Source organism: Schistocerca nitens, chromosome 12, assembly GCF_023898315.1.
Source record: "Schistocerca nitens isolate TAMUIC-IGC-003100 chromosome 12, iqSchNite1.1, whole genome shotgun sequence".
Taxonomy (NCBI): domain Eukaryota; kingdom Metazoa; phylum Arthropoda; class Insecta; order Orthoptera; family Acrididae; genus Schistocerca; species Schistocerca nitens.
This window is the reverse complement of record NC_064625.1, coordinates 162,557,289-162,578,293: the sequence shown is the minus strand read 5'-3', so window position 1 is coordinate 162,578,293 and position 21,005 is coordinate 162,557,289.

Here is a 21,005-nt window from a genome sequence, read left to right as displayed (position 1 = left end):
TTTATCACTGTCACATCCTCAAGCTTTCTCCGGCCAGTTCACCACAAGCGATACGCCATTATCTGTCGACATAAAGTGTTTCACAGTACTACTGCTGGCAGCTCCTCGGTTTGCAGATGTATTTCGCATGTTGACGAGGCATTTGGCTACCTTAAGAGAGTCATAGTTACTCCTACCACTTGCACCCAGATTTATCACTGTCACATCCTCAAGCTTTCTCCGGCCAGTTCACCACAAGCGATACGCCATTATCTGTCGACATAAAGTGTTTCACAGTACTACTGCTGGCAGCTCCTCGGTTTGCAGATGTATTTCGCGTGTTGACGAGGCATTTGGCTACCTTAAGAGAGTCATAGTTACTCCTGCCACTTGCTCCCCGTTCTACCACAGTCACATCTACAAGCTTACTCTGGCCAGTTCACCAGAAGCGATACGCCATTATTTGTTGACCTTAAGACTTTCACAGTACTCCTTGCGGGAGCTCCTCGGGATTGCCAATGTAATTCGCCTTTTGACGAGGCATTTGGCTACCCTAAGAGAGTCATAGTTACTCCTGCCAGTTGCTCCCCGTTTTACCACAGTCACATCTACAAGCTTACTCTGGCCGTTCACCAGAAGCGATACGCCATTATTTGTTGACCTTAAGACTTTCACAGTACTCCTTCCGGGAGCTCATCGAGAATGCCGATGTTTTTCGCCTGTTGACGAGGCATTTTTCTACCTTAAGAGAGTCATTGTTACACCTGCCAAATGCTCGCCGTTAACCACAGCCACATTTTCAAGCTTCCTCTGGCCCAGTTCACCTGAAGCGGTACACCATTATTTGTCGGCTTTGAGACCTTCACTGTACTCCTGCCGGGAGCACCTCGAGTTTGCCGATGTATTTCGCCTATTGACGAGGCATTTGGCTACCTTAAGAGAGTCATAGTTACTCCTACCACTTGCACCCAGATTTATCACTGTCACATCCTCAAGCTTTCTCCGGCCAGTTCACCACAAGCGATACGCCATTATCTGTCGACATAAAGTGTTTCACAGTACTACTGCTGGCAGCTCCTCGGTTTGCAGATGTATTTCGCGTGTTGACGAGGCATTTGGCTACCTTAAGAGAGTCATAGTTACTCCTGCCACTTGCTCCCCGTTCTACCACAGTCACATCTACAAGCTTACTCTGGCCAGTTCACCAGAAGCGATACGCCATTATTTGTTGACCTTAAGACTTTCACAGTACTCCTTGCGGGAGCTCCTCGGGATTGCCAATGTAATTCGCCTTTTGACGAGGCATTTGGCTACTCTAAGAGAGTCATAGTTACTCCTGCCAGTTGCTCCCCGTTTTACCACAGTCACATCTACAAGCTTACTCTGGCCGTTCACCAGAAGCGATACGCCATTATTTGTTGACCTTAAGACTTTCACAGTACTCCTTCCGGGAGCTCATCGAGAATGCCGATGTTTTTCGCCTGTTGACGAGGCATTTTTCTACCTTAAGAGAGTCATTGTTACACCTGCCAAATGCTCGCCGTTAACCACAGCCACATTTTCAAGCTTCCTCTGGCCCAGTTCACCTGAAGCGGTACACCATTATTTGTCGGCTTTGAGACCTTCACTGTACTCCTGCCGGGAGGACCACGAGTTTGCCGATGTATTTCGCCTATTGACGAGGCATTTGGCTACCTTAAGAGAGTCATAGTTACTCCTACCACTTGCACCCAGATTTATCACTGTCACATCCTCAAGCTTTCTCCGGCCAGTTCACCACAAGCGCTACGCCATTATCTGTCGACATAAAGTGTTTCACAGTACTACTGCTGGCAGCTCCTCGGTTTGCAGATGTATTTCGCATGTTGACGAGGCATTTGGCTACCTTAAGAGAGTCATAGTTACTCCTGCCACTTGCTCCCCGTTCTACCACAGTCACATCTACAAGCTTACTCTGGCCAGTTCACCAGAAGCGATACGCCATTATTTGTTGACCTTAAGACTTTCACAGTACTCCTTGCGGGAGCTCCTCGGGATTGCCAATGTAATTCGCCTTTTGACGAGGCATTTGGCTACCCTAAGAGAGTCATAGTTACTCCTGCCAGTTGCTCCCCGTTTTACCACAGTCACATCTACAAGCTTACTCTGGCCGTTCACCAGAAGCGATACGCCATTATTTGTTGACCTTAAGACTTTCACAGTACTCCTTCCGGGAGCTCATCGAGAATGCCGATGTTTTTCGCCTGTTGACGAGGCATTTTTCTACCTTAAGAGAGTCATTGTTACACCTGCCAAATGCTCGCCGTTAACCACAGCCACATTTTCAAGCTTCCTCTGGCCCAGTTCACCTGAAGCGGTACACCATTATTTGTCGGCTTTGAGACCTTCACTGTACTCCTGCCGGGAGCACCTCGAGTTTGCCGATGTATTTCGCCTATTGACGAGGCATTTGGCTACCTTAAGAGAGTCATAGCTACTCCTACCACTTGCACCCAGATTTATCACTGTCACATCCTCAAGCTTTCTCCGGCCAGTTCACCACAAGCGATACGCCATTATCTGTCGACATAAAGTGTTTCACAGTACTACTGCTGGCAGCTCCTCGGTTTGCAGATGTATTTCGCGTGTTGACGAGGCATTTGGCTACCTTAAGAGAGTCATAGTTACTCCTGCCACTTGCTCCCCGTTCTACCACAGTCACATCTACAAGCTTACTCTGGCCAGTTCACCAGAAGCGATACGCCATTATTTGTTGACCTTAAGACTTTCACAGTACTCCTTGCGGGAGCTCCTCGGGATTGCCAATGTAATTCGCCTTTTGACGAGGCATTTGGCTACTCTAAGAGAGTCATAGTTACTCCTGCCAGTTGCTCCCCGTTTTACCACAGTCACATCTACAAGCTTACTCTGGCCGTTCACCAGAAGCGATACGCCATTATTTGTTGACCTTAAGACTTTCACAGTACTCCTTCCGGGAGCTCATCGAGAATGCCGATGTTTTTCGCCTGTTGACGAGGCATTTTTCTACCTTAAGAGAGTCATTGTTACACCTGCCAAATGCTCGCCGTTAACCACAGCCACATTTTCAAGCTTCCTCTGGCCCAGTTCACCTGAAGCGGTACACCATTATTTGTCGGCTTTGAGACCTTCACTGTACTCCTGCCGGGAGCACCTCGAGTTTGCCGATGTATTTCGCCTATTGACGAGGCATTTGGCTACCTTAAGAGAGTCATAGTTACTCCTACCACTTGCACCCAGATTTATCACTGTCACATCCTCAAGCTTTCTCCGGCCAGTTCACCACAAGCGATACGCCATTATCTGTCGACATAAAGTGTTTCACAGTACTACTGCTGGCAGCTCCTCGGTTTGCAGATGTATTTCGCGTGTTGACGAGGCATTTGGCTACCTTAAGAGAGTCATAGTTACTCCTGCCACTTGCTCCCCGTTCTACCACAGTCACATCTACAAGCTTACTCTGGCCAGTTCACCAGAAGCGATACGCCATTATTTGTTGACCTTAAGACTTTCACAGTACTCCTTGCGGGAGCTCCTCGGGATTGCCAATGTAATTCGCCTTTTGACGAGGCATTTGGCTACCCTAAGAGAGTCATAGTTACTCCTGCCAGTTGCTCCCCGTTTTACCACAGTCACATCTACAAGCTTACTCTGGCCGTTCACCAGAAGCGATACGCCATTATTTGTTGACCTTAAGACTTTCACAGTACTCCTTCCGGGAGCTCATCGAGAATGCCGATGTTTTTCGCCTGTTGACGAGGCATTTTTCTACCTTAAGAGAGTCATTGTTACACCTGCCAAATGCTCGCCGTTAACCACAGCCACATTTTCAAGCTTCCTCTGGCCCAGTTCACCTGAAGCGGTACACCATTATTTGTCGGCTTTGAGACCTTCACTGTACTCCTGCCGGGAGCACCTCGAGTTTGCCGATGTATTTCGCCTATTGACGAGGCATTTGGCTACCTTAAGAGAGTCATAGTTACTCCTACCACTTGCACCCAGATTTATCACTGTCACATCCTCAAGCTTTCTCCGGCCAGTTCACCACAAGCGATACGCCATTATCTGTCGACATAAAGTGTTTCACAGTACTACTGCTGGCAGCTCCTCGGTTTGCAGATGTATTTCGCGTGTTGACGAGGCATTTGGCTACCTTAAGAGAGTCATAGTTACTCCTGCCACTTGCTCCCCGTTCTACCACAGTCACATCTACAAGCTTACTCTGGCCAGTTCACCAGAAGCGATACGCCATTATTTGTTGACCTTAAGACTTTCACAGTACTCCTTGCGGGAGCTCCTCGGGATTGCCAATGTAATTCGCCTTTTGACGAGGCATTTGGCTACTCTAAGAGAGTCATAGTTACTCCTGCCAGTTGCTCCCCGTTCTACCACAGTCACATCTACAAGCTTACTCTGGCCAGTTCACCAGAAGCGATACGCCATTATTTGTTGACCTTAAGACTTTCACAGTACTCCTTGCGGGAGCTCCTCGGGATTGCCAATGTAATTCGCCTTTTGACGAGGCATTTGGCTACCCTAAAAGAGTCATAGTTACTCCTGCCAGTTGCTCCCCGTTTTACCACAGTCACATCTACAAGCTTACTCTGGCCGTTCACCAGAAGCGATACGCCATTATTTGTTGACCTTAAGACTTTCACAGTACTCCTTCCGGGAGCTCATCGAGAATGCCGATGTTTTTCGCCTGTTGACGAGGCATTTTTCTACCTTAAGAGAGTCATTGTTACACCTGCCAAATGCTCGCCGTTAACCACAGCCACATTTTCAAGCTTCCTCTGGCCCAGTTCACCTGAAGCGGTACACCATTATTTGTCGGCTTTGAGACCTTCACTGTACTCCTGCCGGGAGCACCTCGAGTTTGCCGATGTATTTCGCCTATTGACGAGGCATTTGGCTACCTTAAGAGAGTCATAGTTACTCCTACCACTTGCACCCAGATTTATCACTGTCACATCCTCAAGCTTTCTCCGGCCAGTTCACCACAAGCGATACGCCATTATCTGTCGACATAAAGTGTTTCACAGTACTACTGCTGGCAGCTCCTCGGTTTGCAGATGTATTTCGCGTGTTGACGAGGCATTTGGCTACCTTAAGAGAGTCATAGTTACTCCTGCCACTTGCTCCCCGTTCTACCACAGTCACATCTACAAGCTTACTCTGGCCAGTTCACCAGAAGCGATACGCCATTATTTGTTGACCTTAAGACTTTCACAGTACTCCTTGCGGGAGCTCCTCGGGATTGCCAATGTAATTCGCCTTTTGACGAGGCATTTGGCTACTCTAAGAGAGTCATAGTTACTCCTGCCAGTTGCTCCCCGTTTTACCACAGTCACATCTACAAGCTTACTCTGGCCGTTCACCAGAAGCGATACGCCATTATTTGTTGACCTTAAGACTTTCACAGTACTCCTTCCGAGAGCTCATCGAGAATGCCGATGTTTTTCGCCTGTTGACGAGGCATTTTTCTACCTTAAGAGAGTCATTGTTACACCTGCCAAATGCTCGCCGTTAACCACAGCCACATTTTCAAGCTTCCTCTGGCCCAGTTCACCTGAAGCGGTACACCATTATTTGTCGGCTTTGAGACCTTCACTGTACTCCTGCCGGGAGGACCTCGAGTTTGCCGATGTATTTCGCCTATTGACGAGGCATTTGGCTACCTTAAGAGAGTCATAGTTACTCCTACCACTTGCACCCAGATTTATCACTGTCACATCCTCAAGCTTTCTCCGGCCAGTTCACCACAAGCGCTACGCCATTATCTGTCGACATAAAGTGTTTCACAGTACTACTGCTGGCAGCTCCTCGGTTTGCAGATGTATTACGCATGTTGACGAGGCATTTGGCTACCTTAAGAGAGTCATAGTTACTCCTGCCACTTGCTCCCCGTTCTACCACAGTCACATCTACAAGCTTACTCTGGCCAGTTCACCAGAAGCGATACGCCATTATTTGTTGACCTTAAGACTTTCACAGTACTCCTTGCGGGAGCTCCTCGGGATTGCCAATGTAATTCGCCTTTTGACGAGGCATTTGGCTACCCTAAGAGAGTCATAGTTACTCCTGCCAGTTGCTCCCCGTTTTACCACAGTCACATCTACAAGCTTACTCTGGCCGTTCACCAGAAGCGATACGCCATTATTTGTTGACCTTAAGACTTTCACAGTACTCCTTCCGGGAGCTCATCGAGAACGCCGATGTTTTTCGCCTGTTGACGAGGCATTTTTCTACCTTAAGAGAGTCATTGTTACACCTGCCAAATGCTCGCCGTTAACCACAGCCACATTTTCAAGCTTCCTCTGGCCCAGTTCACCTGAAGCGGTACACCATTATTTGTCGGCTTTGAGACCTTCACTGTACTCCTGCCGGGAGCACCTCGAGTTTGCCGATGTATTTCGCCTATTGACGAGGCATTTGGCTACCTTAAGAGAGTCATAGCTACTCCTACCACTTGCACCCAGATTTATCACTGTCACATCCTCAAGCTTTCTCCGGCCAGTTCACCACAAGCGATACGCCATTATCTGTCGACATAAAGTGTTTCACAGTACTACTGCTGGCAGCTCCTCGGTTTGCAGATGTATTTCGCATGTTGACGAGGCATTTGGCTACCTTAAGAGAGTCATAGTTACTCCTACCACTTGCACCCAGATTTATCACTGTCACATCCTCAAGCTTTCTCCGGCCAGTTCACCACAAGCGATACGCCATTATCTGTCGACATAAAGTGTTTCACAGTACTACTGCTGGCAGCTCCTCGGTTTGCAGATGTATTTCGCGTGTTGACGAGGCATTTGGCTACCTTAAGAGAGTCATAGTTACTCCTGCCACTTGCTCCCCGTTCTACCACAGTCACATCTACAAGCTTACTCTGGCCAGTTCACCAGAAGCGATATGCCATTATTTGTTGACCTTAAGACTTTCACAGTACTCCTTGCGGGAGCTCCTCGGGATTGCCAATGTAATTCGCCTTTTGACGAGGCATTTGGCTACCCTAAGAGAGTCATAGTTACTCCTGCCAGTTGCTCCCCGTTTTACCACAGTCACATCTACAAGCTTACTCTGGCCGTTCACCAGAAGCGATACGCCATTATTTGTTGACCTTAAGACTTTCACAGTACTCCTTCCGGGAGCTCATCGAGAATGCCGATGTTTTTCGCCTGTTGACGAGGCATTTTTCTACCTTAAGAGAGTCATTGTTACACCTGCCAAATGCTCGCCGTTAACCACAGCCACATTTTCAAGCTTCCTCTGGCCCAGTTCACCTGAAGCGGTACACCATTATTTGTCGGCTTTGAGACCTTCACTGTACTCCTGCCGGGAGCACCTCGAGTTTGCCGATGTATTTCGCCTATTGACGAGGCATTTGGCTACCTTAAGAGAGTCATAGTTACTCCTACCACTTGCACCCAGATTTATCACTGTCACATCCTCAAGCTTTCTCCGGCCAGTTCACCACAAGCGATACGCCATTATCTGTCGACATAAAGTGTTTCACAGTACTACTGCTGGCAGCTCCTCGGTTTGCAGATGTATTTCGCGTGTTGACGAGGCATTTGGCTACCTTAAGAGAGTCATAGTTACTCCTGCCACTTGCTCCCCGTTCTACCACAGTCACATCTACAAGCTTACTCTGGCCAGTTCACCAGAAGCGATACGCCATTATTTGTTGACCTTAAGACTTTCACAGTACTCCTTGCGGGAGCTCCTCGGGATTGCCAATGTAATTCGCCTTTTGACGAGGCATTTGGCTACTCTAAGAGAGTCATAGTTACTCCTGCCAGTTGCTCCCCGTTTTACCACAGTCACATCTACAAGCTTACTCTGGCCGTTCACCAGAAGCGATACGCCATTATTTGTTGACCTTAAGACTTTCACAGTACTCCTTCCGGGAGCTCATCGAGAATGCCGATGTTTTTCGCCTGTTGACGAGGCATTTTTCTACCTTAAGAGAGTCATTGTTACACCTGCCAAATGCTCGCCGTTAACCACAGCCACATTTTCAAGCTTCCTCTGGCCCAGTTCACCTGAAGCGGTACACCATTATTTGTCGGCTTTGAGACCTTCACTGTACTCCTGCCGGGAGGACCTCGAGTTTGCCGATGTATTTCGCCTATTGACGAGGCATTTGGCTACCTTAAGAGAGTCATAGTTACTCCTACCACTTGCACCCAGATTTATCACTGTCACATCCTCAAGCTTTCTCCGGCCAGTTCACCACAAGCGCTACGCCATTATCTGTCGACATAAAGTGTTTCACAGTACTACTGCTGGCAGCTCCTCGGTTTGCAGATGTATTTCGCATGTTGACGAGGCATTTGGCTACCTTAAGAGAGTCATAGTTACTCCTGCCACTTGCTCCCCGTTCTACCACAGTCACATCTACAAGCTTACTCTGGCCAGTTCACCAGAAGCGATACGCCATTATTTGTTGACCTTAAGACTTTCACAGTACTCCTTGCGGGAGCTCCTCGGGATTGCCAATGTAATTCGCCTTTTGACGAGGCATTTGGCTACCCTAAGAGAGTCATAGTTACTCCTGCCAGTTGCTCCCCGTTTTACCACAGTCACATCTACAAGCTTACTCTGGCCGTTCACCAGAAGCGATACGCCATTATTTGTTGACCTTAAGACTTTCACAGTACTCCTTCCGGGAGCTCATCGAGAACGCCGATGTTTTTCGCCTGTTGACGAGGCATTTTTCTACCTTAAGAGAGTCATTGTTACACCTGCCAAATGCTCGCCGTTAACCACAGCCACATTTTCAAGCTTCCTCTGGCCCAGTTCACCTGAAGCGGTACACCATTATTTGTCGGCTTTGAGACCTTCACTGTACTCCTGCCGGGAGCACCTCGAGTTTGCCGATGTATTTCGCCTATTGACGAGGCATTTGGCTACCTTAAGAGAGTCATAGCTACTCCTACCACTTGCACCCAGATTTATCACTGTCACATCCTCAAGCTTTCTCCGGCCAGTTCACCACAAGCGATAGGCCATTATCTGTCGACATAAAGTGTTTCACAGTACTACTGCTGGCAGCTCCTCGGTTTGCAGATGTATTTCGCATGTTGACGAGGCATTTGGCTACCTTAAGAGAGTCATAGTTACTCCTACCACTTGCACCCAGATTTATCACTGTCACATCCTCAAGCTTTCTCCGGCCAGTTCACCACAAGCGATACGCCATTATCTGTCGACATAAAGTGTTTCACAGTACTACTGCTGGCAGCTCCTCGGTTTGCAGATGTATTTCGCGTGTTGACGAGGCATTTGGCTACCTTAAGAGAGTCATAGTTACTCCTGCCACTTGCTCCCCGTTCTACCACAGTCACATCTACAAGCTTACTCTGGCCAGTTCACCAGAAGCGATACGCCATTATTTGTTGACCTTAAGACTTTCACAGTACTCCTTGCGGGAGCTCCTCGGGATTGCCAATGTAATTCGCCTTTTGACGAGGCATTTGGCTACCCTAAGAGAGTCATAGTTACTCCTGCCAGTTGCTCCCCGTTTTACCACAGTCACATCTACAAGCTTACTCTGGCCGTTCACCAGAAGCGATACGCCATTATTTGTTGACCTTAAGACTTTCACAGTACTCCTTCCGGGAGCTCATCGAGAATGCCGATGTTTTTCGCCTGTTGACGAGGCATTTTTCTACCTTAAGAGAGTCATTGTTACACCTGCCAAATGCTCGCCGTTAACCACAGCCACATTTTCAAGCTTCCTCTGGCCCAGTTCACCTGAAGCGGTACACCATTATTTGTCGGCTTTGAGACCTTCACTGTACTCCTGCCGGGAGCACCTCGAGTTTGCCGATGTATTTCGCCTATTGACGAGGCATTTGGCTACCTTAAGAGAGTCATAGTTACTCCTACCACTTGCACCCAGATTTATCACTGTCACATCCTCAAGCTTTCTCCGGCCAGTTCACCACAAGCGATACGCCATTATCTGTCGACATAAAGTGTTTCACAGTACTACTGCTGGCAGCTCCTCGGTTTGCAGATGTATTTCGCGTGTTGACGAGGCATTTGGCTACCTTAAGAGAGTCATAGTTACTCCTGCCACTTGCTCCCCGTTCTACCACAGTCACATCTACAAGCTTACTCTGGCCAGTTCACCAGAAGCGATACGCCATTATTTGTTGACCTTAAGACTTTCACAGTACTCCTTGCGGGAGCTCCTCGGGATTGCCAATGTAATTCGCCTTTTGACGAGGCATTTGGCTACTCTAAGAGAGTCATAGTTACTCCTGCCAGTTGCTCCCCGTTTTACCACAGTCACATCTACAAGCTTACTCTGGCCGTTCACCAGAAGCGATACGCCATTATTTGTTGACCTTAAGACTTTCACAGTACTCCTTCCGGGAGCTCATCGAGAATGCCGATGTTTTTCGCCTGTTGACGAGGCATTTTTCTACCTTAAGAGAGTCATTGTTACACCTGCCAAATGCTCGCCGTTAACCACAGCCACATTTTCAAGCTTCCTCTGGCCCAGTTCACCTGAAGCGGTACACCATTATTTGTCGGCTTTGAGACCTTCACTGTACTCCTGCCGGGAGGACCACGAGTTTGCCGATGTATTTCGCCTATTGACGAGGCATTTGGCTACCTTAAGAGAGTCATAGTTACTCCTACCACTTGCACCCAGATTTATCACTGTCACATCCTCAAGCTTTCTCCGGCCAGTTCACCACAAGCGCTACGCCATTATCTGTCGACATAAAGTGTTTCACAGTACTACTGCTGGCAGCTCCTCGGTTTGCAGATGTATTTCGCATGTTGACGAGGCATTTGGCTACCTTAAGAGAGTCATAGTTACTCCTGCCACTTGCTCCCCGTTCTACCACAGTCACATCTACAAGCTTACTCTGGCCAGTTCACCAGAAGCGATACGCCATTATTTGTTGACCTTAAGACTTTCACAGTACTCCTTGCGGGAGCTCCTCGGGATTGCCAATGTAATTCGCCTTTTGACGAGGCATTTGGCTACCCTAAGAGAGTCATAGTTACTCCTGCCAGTTGCTCCCCGTTTTACCACAGTCACATCTACAAGCTTACTCTGGCCGTTCACCAGAAGCGATACGCCATTATTTGTTGACCTTAAGACTTTCACAGTACTCCTTCCGGGAGCTCATCGAGAATGCCGATGTTTTTCGCCTGTTGACGAGGCATTTTTCTACCTTAAGAGAGTCATTGTTACACCTGCCAAATGCTCGCCGTTAACCACAGCCACATTTTCAAGCTTCCTCTGGCCCAGTTCACCTGAAGCGGTACACCATTATTTGTCGGCTTTGAGACCTTCACTGTACTCCTGCCGGGAGCACCTCGAGTTTGCCGATGTATTTCGCCTATTGACGAGGCATTTGGCTACCTTAAGAGAGTCATAGCTACTCCTACCACTTGCACCCAGATTTATCACTGTCACATCCTCAAGCTTTCTCCGGCCAGTTCACCACAAGCGATACGCCATTATCTGTCGACATAAAGTGTTTCACAGTACTACTGCTGGCAGCTCCTCGGTTTGCAGATGTATTTCGCGTGTTGACGAGGCATTTGGCTACCTTAAGAGAGTCATAGTTACTCCTGCCACTTGCTCCCCGTTCTACCACAGTCACATCTACAAGCTTACTCTGGCCAGTTCACCAGAAGCGATACGCCATTATTTGTTGACCTTAAGACTTTCACAGTACTCCTTGCGGGAGCTCCTCGGGATTGCCAATGTAATTCGCCTTTTGACGAGGCATTTGGCTACTCTAAGAGAGTCATAGTTACTCCTGCCAGTTGCTCCCCGTTTTACCACAGTCACATCTACAAGCTTACTCTGGCCGTTCACCAGAAGCGATACGCCATTATTTGTTGACCTTAAGACTTTCACAGTACTCCTTCCGGGAGCTCATCGAGAATGCCGATGTTTTTCGCCTGTTGACGAGGCATTTTTCTACCTTAAGAGAGTCATTGTTACACCTGCCAAATGCTCGCCGTTAACCACAGCCACATTTTCAAGCTTCCTCTGGCCCAGTTCACCTGAAGCGGTACACCATTATTTGTCGGCTTTGAGACCTTCACTGTACTCCTGCCGGGAGGACCTCGAGTTTGCCGATGTATTTCGCCTATTGACGAGGCATTTGGCTACCTTAAGAGAGTCATAGTTACTCCTACCACTTGCACCCAGATTTATCACTGTCACATCCTCAAGCTTTCTCCGGCCAGTTCACCACAAGCGCTACGCCATTATCTGTCGACATAAAGTGTTTCACAGTACTACTGCTGGCAGCTCCTCGGTTTGCAGATGTATTTCGCATGTTGACGAGGCATTTGGCTACCTTAAGAGAGTCATAGTTACTCCTGCCACTTGCTCCCCGTTCTACCACAGTCACATCTACAAGCTTACTCTGGCCAGTTCACCAGAAGCGATACGCCATTATTTGTTGACCTTAAGACTTTCACAGTACTCCTTGCGGGAGCTCCTCGGGATTGCCAATGTAATTCGCCTTTTGACGAGGCATTTGGCTACCCTAAGAGAGTCATAGTTACTCCTGCCAGTTGCTCCCCGTTTTACCACAGTCACATCTACAAGCTTACTCTGGCCGTTCACCAGAAGCGATACGCCATTATTTGTTGACCTTAAGACTTTCACAGTACTCCTTCCGGGAGCTCATCGAGAATGCCGATGTTTTTCGCCTGTTGACGAGGCATTTTTCTACCTTAAGAGAGTCATTGTTACACCTGCCAAATGCTCGCCGTTAACCACAGCCACATTTTCAAGCTTCCTCTGGCCCAGTTCACCTGAAGCGGTACACCATTATTTGTCGGCTTTGAGACCTTCACTGTACTCCTGCCGGGAGCACCTCGAGTTTGCCGATGTATTTCGCCTATTGACGAGGCATTTGGCTACCTTAAGAGAGTCATAGCTACTCCTACCACTTGCACCCAGATTTATCACTGTCACATCCTCAAGCTTTCTCCGGCCAGTTCACCACAAGCGATACGCCATTATCTGTCGACATAAAGTGTTTCACAGTACTACTGCTGGCAGCTCCTCGGTTTGCAGATGTATTTCGCATGTTGACGAGGCATTTGGCTACCTTAAGAGAGTCATAGGTACTCCTACCACTTGCACCCAGATTTATCACTGTCACATCCTCAAGCTTTCTCCGGCCAGTTCACCACAAGCGATACGCCATTATCTGTCGACATAAAGTGTTTCACAGTACTACTGCTGGCAGCTCCTCGGTTTGCAGATGTATTTCGCGTGTTGACGAGGCATTTGGCTACCTTAAGAGAGTCATAGTTACTCCTGCCACTTGCTCCCCGTTCTACCACAGTCACATCTACAAGCTTACTCTGGCCAGTTCACCAGAAGCGATACGCCATTATTTGTTGACCTTAAGACTTTCACAGTACTCCTTGCGGGAGCTCCTCGGGATTGCCAATGTAATTCGCCTTTTGACGAGGCATTTGGCTACCCTAAGAGAGTCATAGTTACTCCTGCCAGTTGCTCCCCGTTTTACCACAGTCACATCTACAAGCTTACTCTGGCCGTTCACCAGAAGCGATACGCCATTATTTGTTGACCTTAAGACTTTCACAGTACTCCTTCCGGGAGCTCATCGAGAATGCCGATGTTTTTCGCCTGTTGACGAGGCATTTTTCTACCTTAAGAGAGTCATTGTTACACCTGCCAAATGCTCGCCGTTAACCACAGCCACATTTTCAAGCTTCCTCTGGCCCAGTTCACCTGAAGCGGTACACCATTATTTGTCGGCTTTGAGACCTTCACTGTACTCCTGCCGGGAGCACTCGAGTTTGCCGATGTATTTCGCCTATTGACGAGGCATTTGGCTACCTTAAGAGAGTCATAGTTACTCCTACCACTTGCACCCAGATTTATCACTGTCACATCCTCAAGCTTTCTCCGGCCAGTTCACCACAAGCGATACGCCATTATCTGTCGACATAAAGTGTTTCACAGTACTACTGCTGGCAGCTCCTCGGTTTGCAGATGTATTTCGCGTGTTGACGAGGCATTTGGCTACCTTAAGAGAGTCATAGTTACTCCTGCCACTTGCTCCCCGTTCTACCACAGTCACATCTACAAGCTTACTCTGGCCAGTTCACCAGAAGCGATACGCCATTATTTGTTGACCTTAAGACTTTCACAGTACTCCTTGCGGGAGCTCCTCGGGATTGCCAATGTAATTCGCCTTTTGACGAGGCATTTGGCTACTCTAAGAGAGTCATAGTTACTCCTGCCAGTTGCTCCCCGTTTTACCACAGTCACATCTACAAGCTTACTCTGGCCGTTCACCAGAAGCGATACGCCATTATTTGTTGACCTTAAGACTTTCACAGTACTCCTTCCGGGAGCTCATCGAGAATGCCGATGTTTTTCGCCTGTTGACGAGGCATTTTTCTACCTTAAGAGAGTCATTGTTACACCTGCCAAATGCTCGCCGTTAACCACAGCCACATTTTCAAGCTTCCTCTGGCCCAGTTCACCTGAAGCGGTACACCATTATTTGTCGGCTTTGAGACCTTCACTGTACTCCTGCCGGGAGCACCTCGAGTTTGCCGATGTATTTCGCCTATTGACGAGGCATTTGGCTACCTTAAGAGAGTCATAGTTACTCCTACCACTTGCACCCAGATTTATCACTGTCACATCCTCAAGCTTTCTCCGGCCAGTTCACCACAAGCGATACGCCATTACCTGTCGACATAAAGTGTTTCACAGTACTACTGCTGGCAGCTCCTCGGTTTGCAGATGTATTTCGCATGTTGACGAGGCATTTGGCTACCTTAAGAGAGTCATAGTTACTCCTGCCACTTGCTCCCCGTTCTACCACAGTCACATCTACAAGCTTACTCTGGCCAGTTCACCAGAAGCGATACGCCATTATTTGTTGACCTTAAGACTTTCACAGTACTCCTTGCGGGAGCTCCTCGGGATTGCCAATGTAATTCGCCTTTTGACGAGGCATTTGGCTACCCTAAGAGAGTCATAGTTACTCCTGCCAGTTGCTCCCCGTTTTACCACAGTCACATCTACAAGCTTACTCTGGCCGTTCACCAGAAGCGATACGCCATTATTTGTTGACCTTAAGACTTTCACAGTACTCCTTCCGGGAGCTCATCGAGAATGCCGATGTTTTTCGCCTGTTGACGAGGCATTTTTCTACCTTAAGAGAGTCATTGTTACACCTGCCAAATGCTCGCCGTTAACCACAGCCACATTTTCAAGCTTCCTCTGGCCCAGTTCACCTGAAGCGGTACACCATTATTTGTCGGCTTTGAGACCTTCACTGTACTCCTGCCGGGAGCACCTCGAGTTTGCCGATGTATTTCGCCTATTGACGAGGCATTTGGCTACCTTAAGAGAGTCATAGCTACTCCTACCACTTGCACCCAGATTTATCACTGTCACATCCTCAAGCTTTCTCCGGCCAGTTCACCACAAGCGATACGCCATTATCTGTCGACATAAAGTGTTTCACAGTACTACTGCTGGCAGCTCCTCGGTTTGCAGATGTATTTCGCATGTTGACGAGGCATTTGGCTACCTTAAGAGAGTCATAGTTACTCCTACCACTTGCACCCAGATTTATCACTGTCACATCCTCAAGCTTTCTCCGGCCAGTTCACCACAAGCGATACGCCATTATCTGTCGACATAAAGTGTTTCACAGTACTACTGCTGGCAGCTCCTCGGTTTGCAGATGTATTTCGCGTGGTGACGAGGCATTTGGCTACCTTAAGAGAGTCATAGTTACTCCTGCCACTTGCTCCCCGTTCTACCACAGTCACATCTACAAGCTTACTCTGGCCAGTTCACCAGAAGCGATACGCCATTATTTGTTGACCTTAAGACTTTCACAGTACTCCTTGCGGGAGCTCCTCGGGATTGCCAATGTAATTCGCCTTTTGACGAGGCATTTGGCTACCCTAAGAGAGTCATAGTTACTCCTGCCAGTTGCTCCCCGTTTTACCACAGTCACATCTACAAGCTTACTCTGGCCGTTCACCAGAAGCGATACGCCATTATTTGTTGACCTTAAGACTTTCACAGTACTCCTTCCGGGAGCTCATCGAGAATGCCGATGTTTTTCGCCTGTTGACGAGGCATTTTTCTACCTTAAGAGAGTCATTGTTACACCTGCCAAATGCTCGCCGTTAACCACAGCCACATTTTCAAGCTTCCTCTGGCCCAGTTCACCTGAAGCGGTACACCATTATTTGTCGGCATTGAGACCTTCACTGTACTCCTGCCGGGAGCACCTCGAGTTTGCCGATGTATTTCGCCTATTGACGAGGCATTTGGCTACCTTAAGAGAGTCATAGTTACTCCTACCACTTGCACCCAGATTTATCACTGTCACATCCTCAAGCTTTCTCCGGCCAGTTCACCACAAGCGATACGCCATTATCTGTCGACATAAAGTGTTTCACAGTACTACTGCTGGCAGCTCCTCGGTTTGCAGATGTATTTCGCGTGTTGACGAGGCATTTGGCTACCTTAAGAGAGTCATAGTTACTCCTGCCACTTGCTCCCCGTTCTACCACAGTCACATCTACAAGCTTACTCTGGCCAGTTCACCAGAAGCGATACGCCATTATTTGTTGACCTTAAGACTTTCACAGTACTCCTTGCGGGAGCTCCTCGGGATTGCCAATGTAATTCGCCTTTTGACGAGGCATTTGGCTACCCTAAGAGAGTCATAGTTACTCCTGCCAGTTGCTCCCCGTTTTACCACAGTCACATCTACAAGCTTACTCTGGCCGTTCACCAGAAGCGATACGCCATTATTTGTTGACCTTAAGACTTTCACAGTACTCCTTCCGGGAGCTCATCGAGAATGCCGATGTTTTTCGCCTGTTGACGAGGCATTTTTCTACCTTAAGAGAGTCATTGTTACACCTGCCAAATGCTCGCCGTTAACCACAGCCACATTTTCAAGCTTCCTCTGGCCCAGGTCACCTGAAGCGGTACACCATTATTTGTCGGCTTTGAGACCTTCACTGTACTCCTGCCGGCAGCACCTCGAGTTTGCCGATGTATTTCGCCTATTGACGAGGCATTTGGCTACCTTAAGAGAGTCATAGCTACTCCTACCACTTGCACCCAGATTTATCACTGTCACATCCTCAAGCTTTCTCCGGCCAGTTCACCACAAGCGATACGCCATTATCTGTCGACATAAAGTGTTTCACAGTACAACTGCTGGCAGCTCCTCGGTTTGCAGATGTATTTCGCATGTTGACGAGGCATTTGGCTACCTTAAGAGAGTCATAGTTACTCCTACCACTTGCACCCAGATTTATCACTGTCACATCCTCAAGCTTTCTCCGGCCAGTTCACCACAAGCGATACGCCATTATCTGTCGACATAAAGTGTTTCACAGTACTACTGCTGGCAGCTCCTCGGTTTGCAGATGTATTTCGCGTGGTGACGAGGCATTTGGCTACCTTAAGAGAGTCATAGTTACTCCTGCCACTTGCTCCCCGTTCTACCACAGTCACATCTACAAGCTTACTCTGGCCAGTTCACCAGAAGCGATACGCCATTATTTGTTGACCTTAAGACTTTCACAGTACTCCTTGCGGGAGCTCCTCGGGATTGCCAATGTAATTCGCCTTTTGACGAGGCATTTGGCTACCCTAAGAGAGTCATAGTTACTCCTGCCAGTTGCTCCCCGTTTTACCACAGTCACATCTACAAGCTTACTCTGGCCGTTCACCAGAAGCGATACGCCATTATTTGTTGACCTTAAGACTTTCACAGTACTCCTTCCGGGAGCTCATCGAGAATGCCGATGTTTTTCGCCTGTTGACGAGGCATTTTTCTACCTTAAGAGAGTCATTGTTACACCTGCCAAATGCTCGCCGTTAACCACAGCCACATTTTCAAGCTTCCTCTGGCCCAGTTCACCTGAAGCGGTACACCATTATTTGTCGGCTTTGAGACCTTCACTGTACTCCTGCCGGGAGCACCTCGAGTTTGCCGATGTATTTCGCCTATTGACGAGGCATTTGGCTACCTTAAGAGAGTCATAGTTACTCCTACCACTTGCACCCAGATTTATCACTGTCACATCCTCAAGCTTTCTCCGGCCAGTTCACCACAAGCGATACGCCATTATCTGTCGGCATAAAGTGTTTCACAGTACTACTGCTGGCAGCTCCTCGGTTTGCAGATGTATTTCGCGTGTTGACGAGGCATTTGGCTACCTTAAGAGAGTCATAGTTACTCCTGCCACTTGCTCCCCGTTCTACCACAGTCACATCTACAAGCTTACTCTGGCCAGTTCACCAGAAGCGATACGCCATTATTTGTTGACCTTAAGACTTTCACAGTACTCCTTGCGGGAGCTCCTCGGGATTGCCAATGTAATTCGCCTTTTGACGAGGCATTTGGCTACTCTAAGAGAGTCATAGTTACTCCTGCCAGTTGCTCCCCGTTTTACCACAGTCACATCTACAAGCTTACTCTGGCCGTTCACCAGAAGCGATACGCCATTATTTGTTGACCTTAAGACTTTCACAGTACTCCTTCCGGGAGCTCATCGAGAATGCCGATGTTTTTCGCCTGTTGACGAGGCATTTTTCTACCTTAAGAGAGTCATTGTTACACCTGCCAAATGCTCGCCGTTAACCACAGCCACATTTTCAAGCTTCCTCTGGCCCAGTTCACCTGAAGCGGTACACCATTATTTGTCGGCTTTGAGACCTTCACTGTACTCCTGCCGGGAGCACCTCGAGTTTGCCGATGTATTTCGCCTATTGACGAGGCATTTGGCTACCTTAAGAGAGTCATAGTTACTCCTACCACTTGCACCCAGATTTATCACTGTCACATCCTCAAGCTTTCTCCGGCCAGTTCACCACAAGCGATACGCCATTATCTGTCGACATAAAGTGTTTCACAGTACTACTGCTGGCAGCTCCTCGGTTTGCAGATGTATTTCGCGTGTTGACGAGGCATTTGGCTACCTTAAGAGAGTCATAGTTACTCCTGCCACTTGCTCCCCGTTCTACCACAGTCACATCTACAAGCTTACTCTGGCCAGTTCACCAGAAGCGATACGCCATTATTTGTTGACCTTAAGACTTTCACAGTACTCCTTGCGGGAGCTCCTCGGGATTGCCAATGTAATTCGCCTTTTGACGAGGCATTTGGCTACTCTAAGAGAGTCATAGTTACTCCTGCCAGTTGCTCCCCGTTTTACCACAGTCACATCTACAAGCTTACTCTGGCCGTTCACCAGAAGCGATACGCCATTATTTGTTGACCTTAAGACTTTCACAGTACTCCTTCCGGGAGCTCATCGAGAATGCCGATGTTTTTCGCCTGTTGACGAGGCATTTTTCTACCTTAAGAGGGTCATTGTTACACCTGCCAAATGCTCGCCGTTAACCACAGCCACATTTTCAAGCTTCCTCTGGCCCAGTTCACCTGAAGCGGTACACCATTATTTGTCGGCTTTGAGACCTTCACTGTACTCCTGCCGGGAGCACCTCGAGTTTGCCGATGTATTTCGCCTATTGACGAGGCATTTGGCTACCTTAAGAGAGTCATAGTTACTCCTACCACTTGCACCCAGATTTATCACTGTCACATCCTCAAGCTTTCTCCGGCCAGTTCACCACAAGCGATACGCCATTATCTGTCGACATAAAGTGTTTCACAGTACTACTGCTGGCAGCTCCTCGGTTTGCAGATGTATTTCGCGTGTTGACGAGGCATTTGGCTACCTTAAGAGAGTCATAGTTACTCCTGCCACTTGCTCCCCGTTCTACCACAGTCACATCTACAAGCTTACTCTGGCCAGTTCACCAGAAGCGATACGCCATTATTTGTTGACCTTAAGACTTTCACAGTACTCCTTGCGGGAGTTCCTCGGGATTGCCAATGTAATTCGCCTTTTGACGAGGCATTTGGCTACTCTAAGAGAGTCATAGTTACTCCTGCCAGTTGCTCCCCGTTTTACCACAGTCACATCTACAAGCTTACTCTGGCCGTTCACCAGAAGCGATACGCCATTATTTGTTGACCTTAAGACTTTCACAGTACTCCTTCCGGGAGCTCATCGAGAATGCCGATGTTTTTCGCCTGTTGACGAGGCATTTTTCTACCTTAAGAGAGTCATTGTTACACCTGCCAAATGCTCGCCGTTAACCACAGCCACATTTTCAAGCTTCCTCTGGCCCAGTTCACCTGAAGCGGTACACCATTATTTGTCGGCTTTGAGACCTTCACTGTACTCCTGCCGGGAGCACCTCGAGTTTGCCGATGTATTTCGCCTATTGACGAGGCATTTGGCTACCTTAAGAGAGTCATAGTTACTCCTACCACTTGCACCCAGATTTATCACTGTCACATCCTCAAGCTTTCTCCGGCCAGTTCACCACAAGCGATACGCCATTATCTGTCGACATAAAGTGTTTCACAGTACTACTGCTGGCAGCTCCTCGGTTTGCAGATGTATTTCGCGTGTTGACGAGGCATTTGGCTACCTTAAGAGAGTCATAGTTACTCCTGCCACTTGCTCCCCGTTCTACCACAGTCACATCTACAAGCTTACTCTGGCCAGTTCACCAGAAGCGATACGCCATTATTTGTTGACCTTAAGACTTTCACAGTACTCCTTGCGGGAGCTCCTCGGGATTGCCAATGTAATTCGCCTTTTGACGAGGCATTTGGCTACTCTAAGAGAGTCATAGTTACTCCTGCCAGTTGCTCCCCGTTTTACCACAGTCACATCTACAAGCTTACTCTGGCCGTTCACCAGAAGCGATACGCCATTATTTGTTGACCTTAAGACTTTCACAGTACTCCTTCCGGGAGCTCATCGAGAATGCCGATGTTTTTCGCCTGTTGACGAGGCATTTTTCTACCTTAAGAGGGTCATTGTTACACCTGCCAAATGCTCGCCGTTAACCACAGCCACATTTTCAAGCTTCCTCTGGCCCAGTTCACCTGAAGCGGTAC